This window comes from Myotis davidii, unplaced genomic scaffold, assembly GCF_000327345.1.
Source record: "Myotis davidii unplaced genomic scaffold, ASM32734v1 scaffold185, whole genome shotgun sequence".
Taxonomy (NCBI): Eukaryota; Metazoa; Chordata; class Mammalia; order Chiroptera; family Vespertilionidae; genus Myotis; species Myotis davidii.
This window is the reverse complement of record NW_006297811.1, coordinates 5,258,482-5,268,688: the sequence shown is the minus strand read 5'-3', so window position 1 is coordinate 5,268,688 and position 10,207 is coordinate 5,258,482.

Below are 10,207 nucleotides of genomic sequence, written 5' to 3'. Positions count from 1 at the left end.
CAAGCTTGACCTTATTAATGCTGAAAAGACTCCATCATTCAGCAAACCTAAATAAACTCTAACTTACATGGACCTACCTTTTTGTTTTCGTTTGCTTTGCATTTCATGGGGAGCTGTGCATTGTAGGATATTTAGCAGCATTCTTAGTTTCCACCATCCATGCCAGGAGCATACCCATTGCCCCAGTGGTGACAACTAAAAATGTATCTAAACATTGCTAAATATCCCCTGGGGAGGAACATTGCCTATGGTTGAGAATCACCACTTTAGAAGTTCCACACAAGTTTAAACACATATATTCAATCTTAACCTGTAAAAAAAAGAGTCCCACATCTCAGGTCCAGTTTCTATTCATGGTAGCTGGTTCTCAGACTGAGCAAGAATCAAGCCTGGACTTCATGAGCTCACACCATCTGGGCAAGAAAGGCAGAATGGGGCTCTACAGTCCACAGAATGTAGATGCTGTCTCAGACCCTAGAGAATGGGGTCCTGGCCGAGGAACAAGATGGTCCAAACCAGGGATAGAAAGACACAGGGAAAGGTGCCTTGATTGCAGGAATAGTCAGTGATCATCTTCATTTTCCTCCTGGCTTGATTGCAACAACCAGAACTATAATCACTCTGATTGTTGCTCACTATGATTGGAGACAGTCTTCATTGGGAAGGAGGCACTGAATTCCATTATTCACTCATGTGTGCCTAGAGCAGGGGTCCTCAAACTATGGCCCATGGGCCACATGCAAATACAAATATTGTACTTGTTCCTGTTTTGTTTTTTTACTTCAAAATAAGATATGTGCAGTGTGCATAGGAATTTGTTCATCGTTGGTTTTTTTTTAAAATATAGTCTGGCCCTCCAACAGTCTGAGGGACAGTGAACTGACCCCCTGTTTAAAAAGTTTGAGGACCCCTGGCCTAGAGTGTGAGGGAGGAGTGTGTCAGCCTCAAGGGGTTCTTTCTGTGTTGGGGATTTTGTTCTCCTCCCAAGAATGCTCAGGGTTTCCAGCCACTTGGCTCCAAGGCAGAGGTGATAGGAATGAGGAGAGGATATCTGCAAAAAACTGCAATCTACATCTATATCTTTGGTTGTGTATACTGAATTTAAAAGAGAAGAAAGATTGATGATGTTTTGGTTCCTCGAAGCCTCATAGAGGCATGAAGGCCCATGATCCATCCTCAGACTGGAAAAATAAATTTGTCAGTGTTCTTGAAGTGAATATAATTCAGAACAACTAACAAACTAATCAGACTCAACAGAGAGAGATGTAGGAGTCAGGTCAACACTATTTATACTCCTATAATATGAGCAATATGCTTTTCAAGGCCTGAATATTTGTATCTGCTCTCTAGTCTACCTTTCTTTATGTCAAAGTCCCTATGGCTCTACCATACACAAATACTTTCAACAAATTAATTTAACAAATTTTTATTGAGTGCCAGATTCTTTGCTAGCAAATCAGCCAGAATGATTTCTGCTCTCTTGGAGGGTACATTCTAGCCAAATTAATAATTATAAGTTTCCTCTCTGGCTAGTAAATCAGAGGAAAGAGTATAAAGTAATTTTTTATTGATTTTTAGAGAGAGAGAAAGAGAAACATCGATATGACAGTGGAACCTCCTTGCCTCCTGGTTTCAAGCCTGCAACCCTGGCATGTGCCCTGACTGGGAATTGAACCATCAACCTTTTGGTGCACAGTATGACTCCCAACCAACTGAGCCACACTGACCAGGGTGGATATAAAATTATTTTAAGGAATATATTCGGGGTAGAAAAAATCCTAATAAACTACTTTAATCCCAGAACAGAAAAGAGACCTCAAACCTCTTTTTGAACAGTGATATTTAAGCTCTACTGTGAAAGTCCTTTGTACTAATGAAGGGGCTGCTAGTCGTAGTGGCAGTGGTCAGAGCAGCTGCTAGTATTCTGTTTAATTCATTCAATAAATGGTGTTAAGGTGCCTACTCCATGTCTAGCCCTAACTTCCAAGGAAACAAAGCCAATGTAATTATTGCCAGTCAGCATGGATTTTTGTGAGTCTGCTAATGTAAAAAATAAAAGCAATTCACCATGGTCCTCTAAAGAATCATTTATTCAAGAGAAGTGCAGTGGTATATTGACAGTCTAGGTGGGCCAGGAACTATGTGTCTGTTTATAGAAGTAAAGATGGAAGATCTAGGAATGATTTCCATAGCTCCAATAACAAGCCTTCCTCCTGCTGCTAAATAACCTGTAGATAAGTTGGTTATGACTGATAAATTGCTAAGTATGTGTAAAGTTCTGTAACAGTATTAATTCAGATGTCCTTCACAAAGACTATGAAGGAGAAAGGAAAGTCTATCAGATTGCTCATCCACTAAAATAGCCAAGAAAATGTTTAAAACAAACAAAGATAAAGCCCTTCCTCCTCTCAAATCCTATTTCTAAATCACTTCAAAGGGTTATTATTAAACTTCAAAACGTCTTGCAACATTATCCTGTATTAAGTTTCAAAGATCCATTAAGTGCCATTTTGCTGCAGTGAAAGGCAAGGTAGAGAGGACTAATTCAAGAAGAAAAAAAAAATCTGGAAGAGAATAATTTTAAAGGTTGGTTTTTCTCAAGAAACAACTTAAAACCCCCCGTAGGAAGCAGTGGCTGGGCTTTCATCAAGGTCACTTTCTATCCTCAATGTTCAGTCAGGGAGACAACCCCACATTCGGCAGAACATGGTTAAATCACAATGATTTGAAGAAGTGTCACGCTATTTACTCTCTTTCTTAAACTATCAACTCCCTCCAGCCTTCTTCCCAGGTCACCTGACTTGATGTCTTCATTTACCATTTCAACCCTCTCATCATTTCCTCTTCATCTCCTGTCTAAATAGCATGGCCTCATTGTAGCTTTACAACAAGCTTCTGTCAAACACGCCACTGGGGAAGGGATGACGTGGGACGTCATGTGGTCCTCAACCAGGTCCAGTTCTGCTGCCCAGGGGACATATAGTAATATCTGGGAGTCATTTTTGATAGTCACAATTTGGGGAAAAGGTGCTACTGACATCTAGTCTGTGGACACCCAAAGATTCTGCTAAATGGCCTAAAATGCTGCCCCATCCACAGCCAAGAATTATCCAGCCCAAGATACACACAGTGCTGAGACTAAGAAACCTTGCAGTACTGTGATTCTCTTTTATTTTCTACCCCAAGCTCTGCACTCTTGAGAATGAACTCATATGTTGACAATTGAATGATACATCAAATGTGAGATAGCCACATCAACCCTTTTAATTAACAGTTCCAATTAGTTGGTTTTCATGTTCACCCCTCATTCATTCTCTATTTACCTTGGGTGGAAACACAAGTAACAGCATGTGGATCTCGTACGGCCACCAGCTCACATAAAGGAGGGTAAGAATTTTGCTGCAATCGTGCTGTCTGGGTTGCAGACCCATCGAATTTCAGTATTTTGCATGGCATTCTCATAGCCTCACTTTGCCAGGCATCAGGGAGTTGAAAAATAAGTTCCAGCAGAATCAGCTCAAATATGTCTCATCGTGTGAGAGGAATCACGGAGAACTGGATGATGTAATATTGATTGCCTGTTAGTAAAGAGAATGAGAATGTCTGCCAGAAAAATTAAGCCCAAGAGCAGGAGATGAAAAGGAAATGATGAGAGGGTTGAAATGGTAAATGAAGACATCAAGTCAGGTGACCTGGGAACCGAGGCACCAGCAGCATCTGGAGCGGGTACAGTCATCTCGTCCAGAATGGCACAGGTTTTCACTTGCAAAACTTGAGTCAACACATCACACTCTTCTGTTTGATCATCTCTATTTTCGTATATCTACATGCTGCCATCAAGCAGTATGGTCGGAGCCAGAACAAAATTTGCTGTCTTCCCTTCAATTAATTGAGCAGGTTTTATTTCTTTGTCCTGAATTCCATTTAGTCAAATAAATGCTTTCATCATAGATCATGTTTGTCGATGAGGAAAGAGGCCTACCTCCATAACCTCAATAGATTCTCTGCTGTTGGTTTCAGTGTCTTTAATACTCAGGTGTTTGTTTGTTTTCCATGGCTTTACCTCTAAGTAGTGCTGTTTAGAGGCAATATCCAAGGGTACACCAAGTCTCTCTCCTCTTCAGTACATTTCTGCCTCACTGTTTCCACCTAACACCTTGTTGATATTTGCAGAGAGGGAAGGGAGCTGAGCTGGTGCATCTCAGGGTTCATTGCCTGCTGAGTAAGTAACTAGCTCTGAGAGTGGAAGCAAATGCAGAATTAAGTGTTTGAAGATCAGCCTACTTTGTTCTGATATCTTTCCTGTATCAGAATCCTCACAATCAAATCATTATCATAAAAACACCTAGTATTTATGGAGTACTGCAAGTTTCACAAACACTTTTCCATTGAGATTCTCTCTGTAACTTTATGAGAAAGCAGGTGTCATTCTTACAGCTAATTTGGAAGCCTGTGGGTAGAGGTCCCTATTACACCTACTGAATTTGTCCCATTGTTAACATTGTCAAACTTTTCATAGAGGTAGGACAGCATTATGTTCTTAAGTGCTGTCTCTTTTCTCACCCTGGAATTCGGGAGTTCCCCTGGGGTAACTGTATCCCAAATCTGCCATGCTTGGAAGCTCAAGGTATACAAAGAGAACTGCAGAATGAACCTTTATGCAAGATGTGACTTAGGGGACCTAGAATTTCAACTCACCTTCTAGAAATCTCTTCTTTTGACTCTTAAGCACTGCTCTCACTACCCTTTCACCTTGGCCTGAGAATGGGCCCTCTGGTCTGTTCTGATTGGCCTTCTCTGTACAAATAGCCACAGGCATAAGGCCTGTGTTGGTAGAATGCAGAGTTCTCCTTCTCTCCACAACTTGTACTGAGGCAGTCACATTTTTTAGTCTTCTTTTCCCCAACGTCATATAACTGAACTTCAGCATGATAAGGACCTATTATAAATATGTCACCTCTGAAATTCACCTCCTTCCTTTCTGTCATCATTAGTTGACCACTGGGTTTCCACAAACCATTTATTTATGGTAAACCTAGTTTCTAGACAATTTGAGAATTTAAAAGAGGTAAAAAGAGGGAGACAGAAAGAGGAATGGAGAGACAAAGAGAAGGAGAGAGAGAGAAACAGCCCACATCCTAAAGGAGGAAGCGTCAATCAAAAATTGGATGAAGAGAAACGTTTAAGCATCCACTGAACTTATTCCTTACCCTCGCTCTGGGTTGGGTGCTTTATTGTGTAGCCTCATTTGGCTCAAGACAGCCATGAAGCTTAAGTTATCTCTATTTCAAAGTGAGGTCAATAGAATTGTCCAAGATCACTTGCCAGGAAATGACTTGATCAGGACTCAAGCTGGGTTACGTCTGTTTCTATCCCCTAGGGCATAGGCTGCCTCTGGAAATTAGTGTGTTCTAAGTAGGACACAAACCCCTACATACCAGGAAAATAAGCAGAACACCACCATTGAGCCCTGGATTAAGTTCTTACCCCCACATCCTAATAGGGTGACTGTTCATGCCTACCTCTGGAATAATCTGATGCATGTTACCTGTCTCTGAAAACAAGAAACCTCCTGTGTCATGCCAAAAGGTAGCATGTTAATTCCGGGTTACCCAAAGAACAATCAATGAACTTCCTTGCCTAGAGATACCAACACAGGCCGGAAAATTAAGAGATGTCAAGTTTTGCTCTAACTAGATGCCAGCAAGTCACTTAATCTTCATGGTCTTGGTTTCCTCATTGGCCAAATTGGAATTCACTTGATAAATAAGTTTTTTAGCATCTAGTCTATGCCAGGCACTGTTCTAGGTGATGAAAACATAGCAGTGAACCAAATAAACAAGGCCTATTCTCTGGTGGCCCTTACATTCTATAGATGAACAGAGGCAATAAACAAATAAAGTAATGATTCCAGAGAAGGATAAGACCTTCAAAGATAATAAACAAGGTAAGGTAATATAGAAGCATGTGTTGGGATAGGGAAAGGGTTAGGGCACTGTTTCTTTCGAAGGTCCAGAAAAGCTTTCTTTGAGTAGGAGGCATTTTAGCTGAGACCTATGTGGTGAGGAGGTAGTCATAGAAGAGCATAGTCAGAGGAAGAGCATTCTACAGAGGGATCAGCCAATGCCAAGGTCCTGGGGCATGAACCAGGGTAACATGCTTAAGAAACAAAAGGAAAGTCATAGAAACAAAAGGTAGAACATAGAAAGCAGAGTAGGCAAGGTGAATAGTAGCAAGGTATAAGGTGGCAGGGCCCAGATTCTATGTGCTTCATAGGCCACTGTTAGAAATAATGTCTGCCTTCCTGAACTGACAGCATAATTGTAAAGGCTCAGATTGGATAGTACTTTAGATAGGAAAGTACTTAAAGCAGTTATAGCCTAAGTAAAGGTTACGTGGTGGAGTTTTAAGCCCTGTAAGCATGTTAAATGTTCTCTCTTTATTGCCAAAGTATTTGCCAGTGTCACTTACGTGCAGTCTTCATTAAATCACTCTTATCCTGGGGTTGTTTTCAGGAATGGGATTGTTCATTCTGAATGAAGTCAGGGATATTTGGCCTCTGCTTGTTCTTCTAACATATTTTTCTGAATATGAAGAACAGAACAGGAAGGTCAGGGAAGGGATGTTACTTTTGGCCCCTAAAAGCATTGCAAGCAAGCAGGGCAAAAACTGTGCTGCTTTCTTCAGTTAGAAACAAACCACATAGAGCTATTTAATTGTATTTACATCTTTTTTAAAAAGCCAGATGTTTGTGGTTGGTAATTTGGGAAAGAAATAAAAACCTTCTGGGAAGAGATAACGACTCCGATGTCCTCTGTCTTCCGATGATGTTAAAATGCATGTGCAGACAAGAAACGAGGCAGACTGCCCTCTGTGCCCATGAAGGAACACAAGGCAGAACCCCGGCTGCCAGGGAATGCCAGCAGAGCTCTGGGAACAGGGCCGTTCATTAAGAATGTAAATAAATGTAATGATTGCATGTGGTTGTCTTCAGGGCATTTTACTTTAGACCATTTGTGTGTTGAAAAACAGGACTGCAGATGCCATAATTATTTTTAAGATATAAAATGATTTAAATTGGCTAATGAATGCAGGCCCTGACACTAGGCTGCATAAATCTGGATTTATTGGTATGTTTTTGTGGGGGGAGGGGTTGGAAGCAGCTTTATTCATTAGCAGCATTATCTGCACTCTCTTTTCCTCCTGAGTCTGTTCAAAGACAGAATGTCCTAAACTGCATGATCATCGGGAGGCAAAACGCACCTTCACATACATTAGCTCAATTAATTCTCATAACTGATTAATGTTGCTATTATCTGTATTGTACCTATAAGAAAGCTAAACTCAGAGAGGGTACGTGTCTTGCCTAAGATCACGGCCATGTCTGGCTGAGTAATTTGGGCAAGACATGTACCCTCTCCGTTTCAAAACTTCTATACACTATTTTATGGCCATGGACTATTACCAGTTAGCAGACTGATTTAAAGTGATGGGTCATGTTAGAGGGGAGACTATTCTTTCCGCCTGGGTGTCTAGCAGATTTCAGGAATACAGAGAGTGTGTGGGGGAGCAGCTTTGTACACAGAAGCCTCTGCTTATTCATCAATGTGTCAGATCAGTTTTTGCCAAGGACGTTCTTTCTCCCCTCCCCTTTCCTTTCCAGCCACTTTACTGGCAAACTGACCTTGCCATGGTTTTAAAGCTGACATCAGCCGTCATCTCCCTCAAAGGGCAACAGGTCTTGCGAAGGTAATGGGATTCTGCAGCGACTGCCTCGGTCTGCAGCTTCCTGAGTGCGATGCTCTCTCTGCAGCCTCTTTGTCGTCTCTCTGTTCTCTAGCAGAGGGTAATGATTAGTTATTTGAGGCAGTGCCAGAAACATATTTTACTCCCTTTTATGATTACTAACCTTATCAATTAACATTTATTGAGTCCTTGCTGATGCACGATACCAAACAGACTTTGGATTCTGTTCTATCCCAAGGATTGGAGCTCTGAAATCAAGCCCGGTTAGAAGGATCTAAATGTAAACTGAAGAGAAAGTCACGGCAATGAATTCTGGGGACCAGCATGAGCTTACAGCCCCAACTTCTGAGAAAGATGCCCCTGGAGAAGAACTTAGCAGCCAGCTATGGCATGGCCAGTGCTGATCTTTTTGGTCCCACCCAAGTGAAACTCTGGGGACTCGATCAACTTTGTCACTGGGATTGTTTGGGGGAAGGCTGGATTAATCCCATTTGTCATCTCAGATGCAGGGGCAGAAAAAGAATATTAAACCAAGAGATGCCCAGCTTCATACTGGAAGGGACATCACATCTTCCGTATCCCAGGGAGCAGCAATCTCTAGCAATTTTCCACTCTCTCCTTACGTTCTCTGGGACCCACACAGAAGCCTGTTATTCTTGGTTATTTCTCCAGCGCCATCCCATCCATGAGGGAAGATTTGGTATTCATTATCTCTCTGGGAGACCTGGGTCAAAACTCAGGCATGACTGAGGGTTAGAAAAGAAACCCAGACCTCTGTAGAATGAGCCTCCCTCATCCCAGCAACCCAGGCAAGGGAATCAACCTTTGCACAACACCCATTCATGAAATTATAGATGCTAGATTCTTGTTTCATTTCTACCTTTTCACCTGAAATTTATTCGGTTTTCTCTTTCACCTGGAATTTATATTTTAACGCCCAGGTTATATCTCTTCTTCTCCCTAATACAACTGGGAAACAACTGAATTTAGTTGGAGAATGTGACCCAAACATTTTGAGTTTAAAGAGCCCCAGAGGTATCATTGCCCTTGTTCCCGGATATTGAAGGCAACTGATGTTAAAAGGACAAACCTAGACAGTTCAATTCAGTTCAGTAAATATATAATGTTTGTATTATGCTCTAGGCAACAAAAATATATACTAAACTCCTTCTGTGTTCTGAGAACTGTGTTGAGCTACCAAAGATGAGTAACTAAGTCCCTTGAGGAACTCACACTCTAGTAGGGAGTTATACTTTCAATATAACAGAGTTGTTTATATAACTGCTGAAGCAGAAGAGCATAACGGGGGAACACTAAACTCAGTCTTTGGATCTGGGGAGGCTTCCTGGCATTAAGCAGGGTCCTGAAAGAAGGATGAAAAAGGCACTGCAGGCACAGAGAATAGTGTGAGCAAAAATCAAGGCAGGAGAGACAAGCTGATATGTGAGAAGCAATGCACCAAGTTGAGTGTCACCAGCGCAGAACGTACAAGACAGAGGATGGGGGGACTCATAAACAATGCTTAATGGCTTGGTTCAATTCTGTAGGCAACTGAGAGACACTGTAGGGTTTTTGTGGGAGAATAGAGTAGTAATCGGAGTCCCATGTTGAGTAGAGGATGGGATTAAGAGAGACATACTGAAGACAAGTAGGCATAGAGTGATTCTCACTAGAGGTACATATTAGAAACATCTCCAGAATATTTTAAAGTACAGATTTCCTCAACTCACCTCAGATTTTTAAAAACATAATTATTTTTTAACATAACTCCAAGATTCTGAAATATACCTTCAACTGAGGAACATTAAACTGGGAGGTTACATTGTAATAGTTACGGTCTGAACTAGGACCATGAGAGTGGAAAAGAGCTGACGAGACACATTTGACAGCTATTTAGAAAGTGGACCATTTAACAGTAGGATGAACACAGATGAAGAGAGAATTTGTGAACTGGAAGATAAGAAATTATCGATAAAGGGGCAGCATAGTTCTTCTGTAAAGAGCCAGAGTAAATATTGTAGTCTTGTAGGCCACATAATATCTATCACAACTACACTACCACAGACAATATATAAACAAAGGGGGGGGGGCTGTGTTCTAATAGAACTTTGCTTACAAAAGCAGGCAGTGGGACAGATTTGGTTCACAGATAGTAGTTCTCCAACCCCTGGTCTAAAATGAAGCATAGAAAAGAGAAACATATGCAATTAGGAATAAATGTTAAGAAAAAAGAAAGATTGAAGTAAGCCAGTCAGAGAAAGACAAGTCCATATGATTTCACTTATATGTGGAAATCTAATGAACAAAAGAAACAGACTGATAGAGACAAAAAAACAGACTGTCAGTTGTCAGAGGGGAGGAGGTTGGGGGCTGGGTGTAAAAGATAAAGGGATTAAGTAAAAAAACAAAACAAACACCTCATACATAGACAGACAACAGTATGGTGAACACGAGGGAAAGA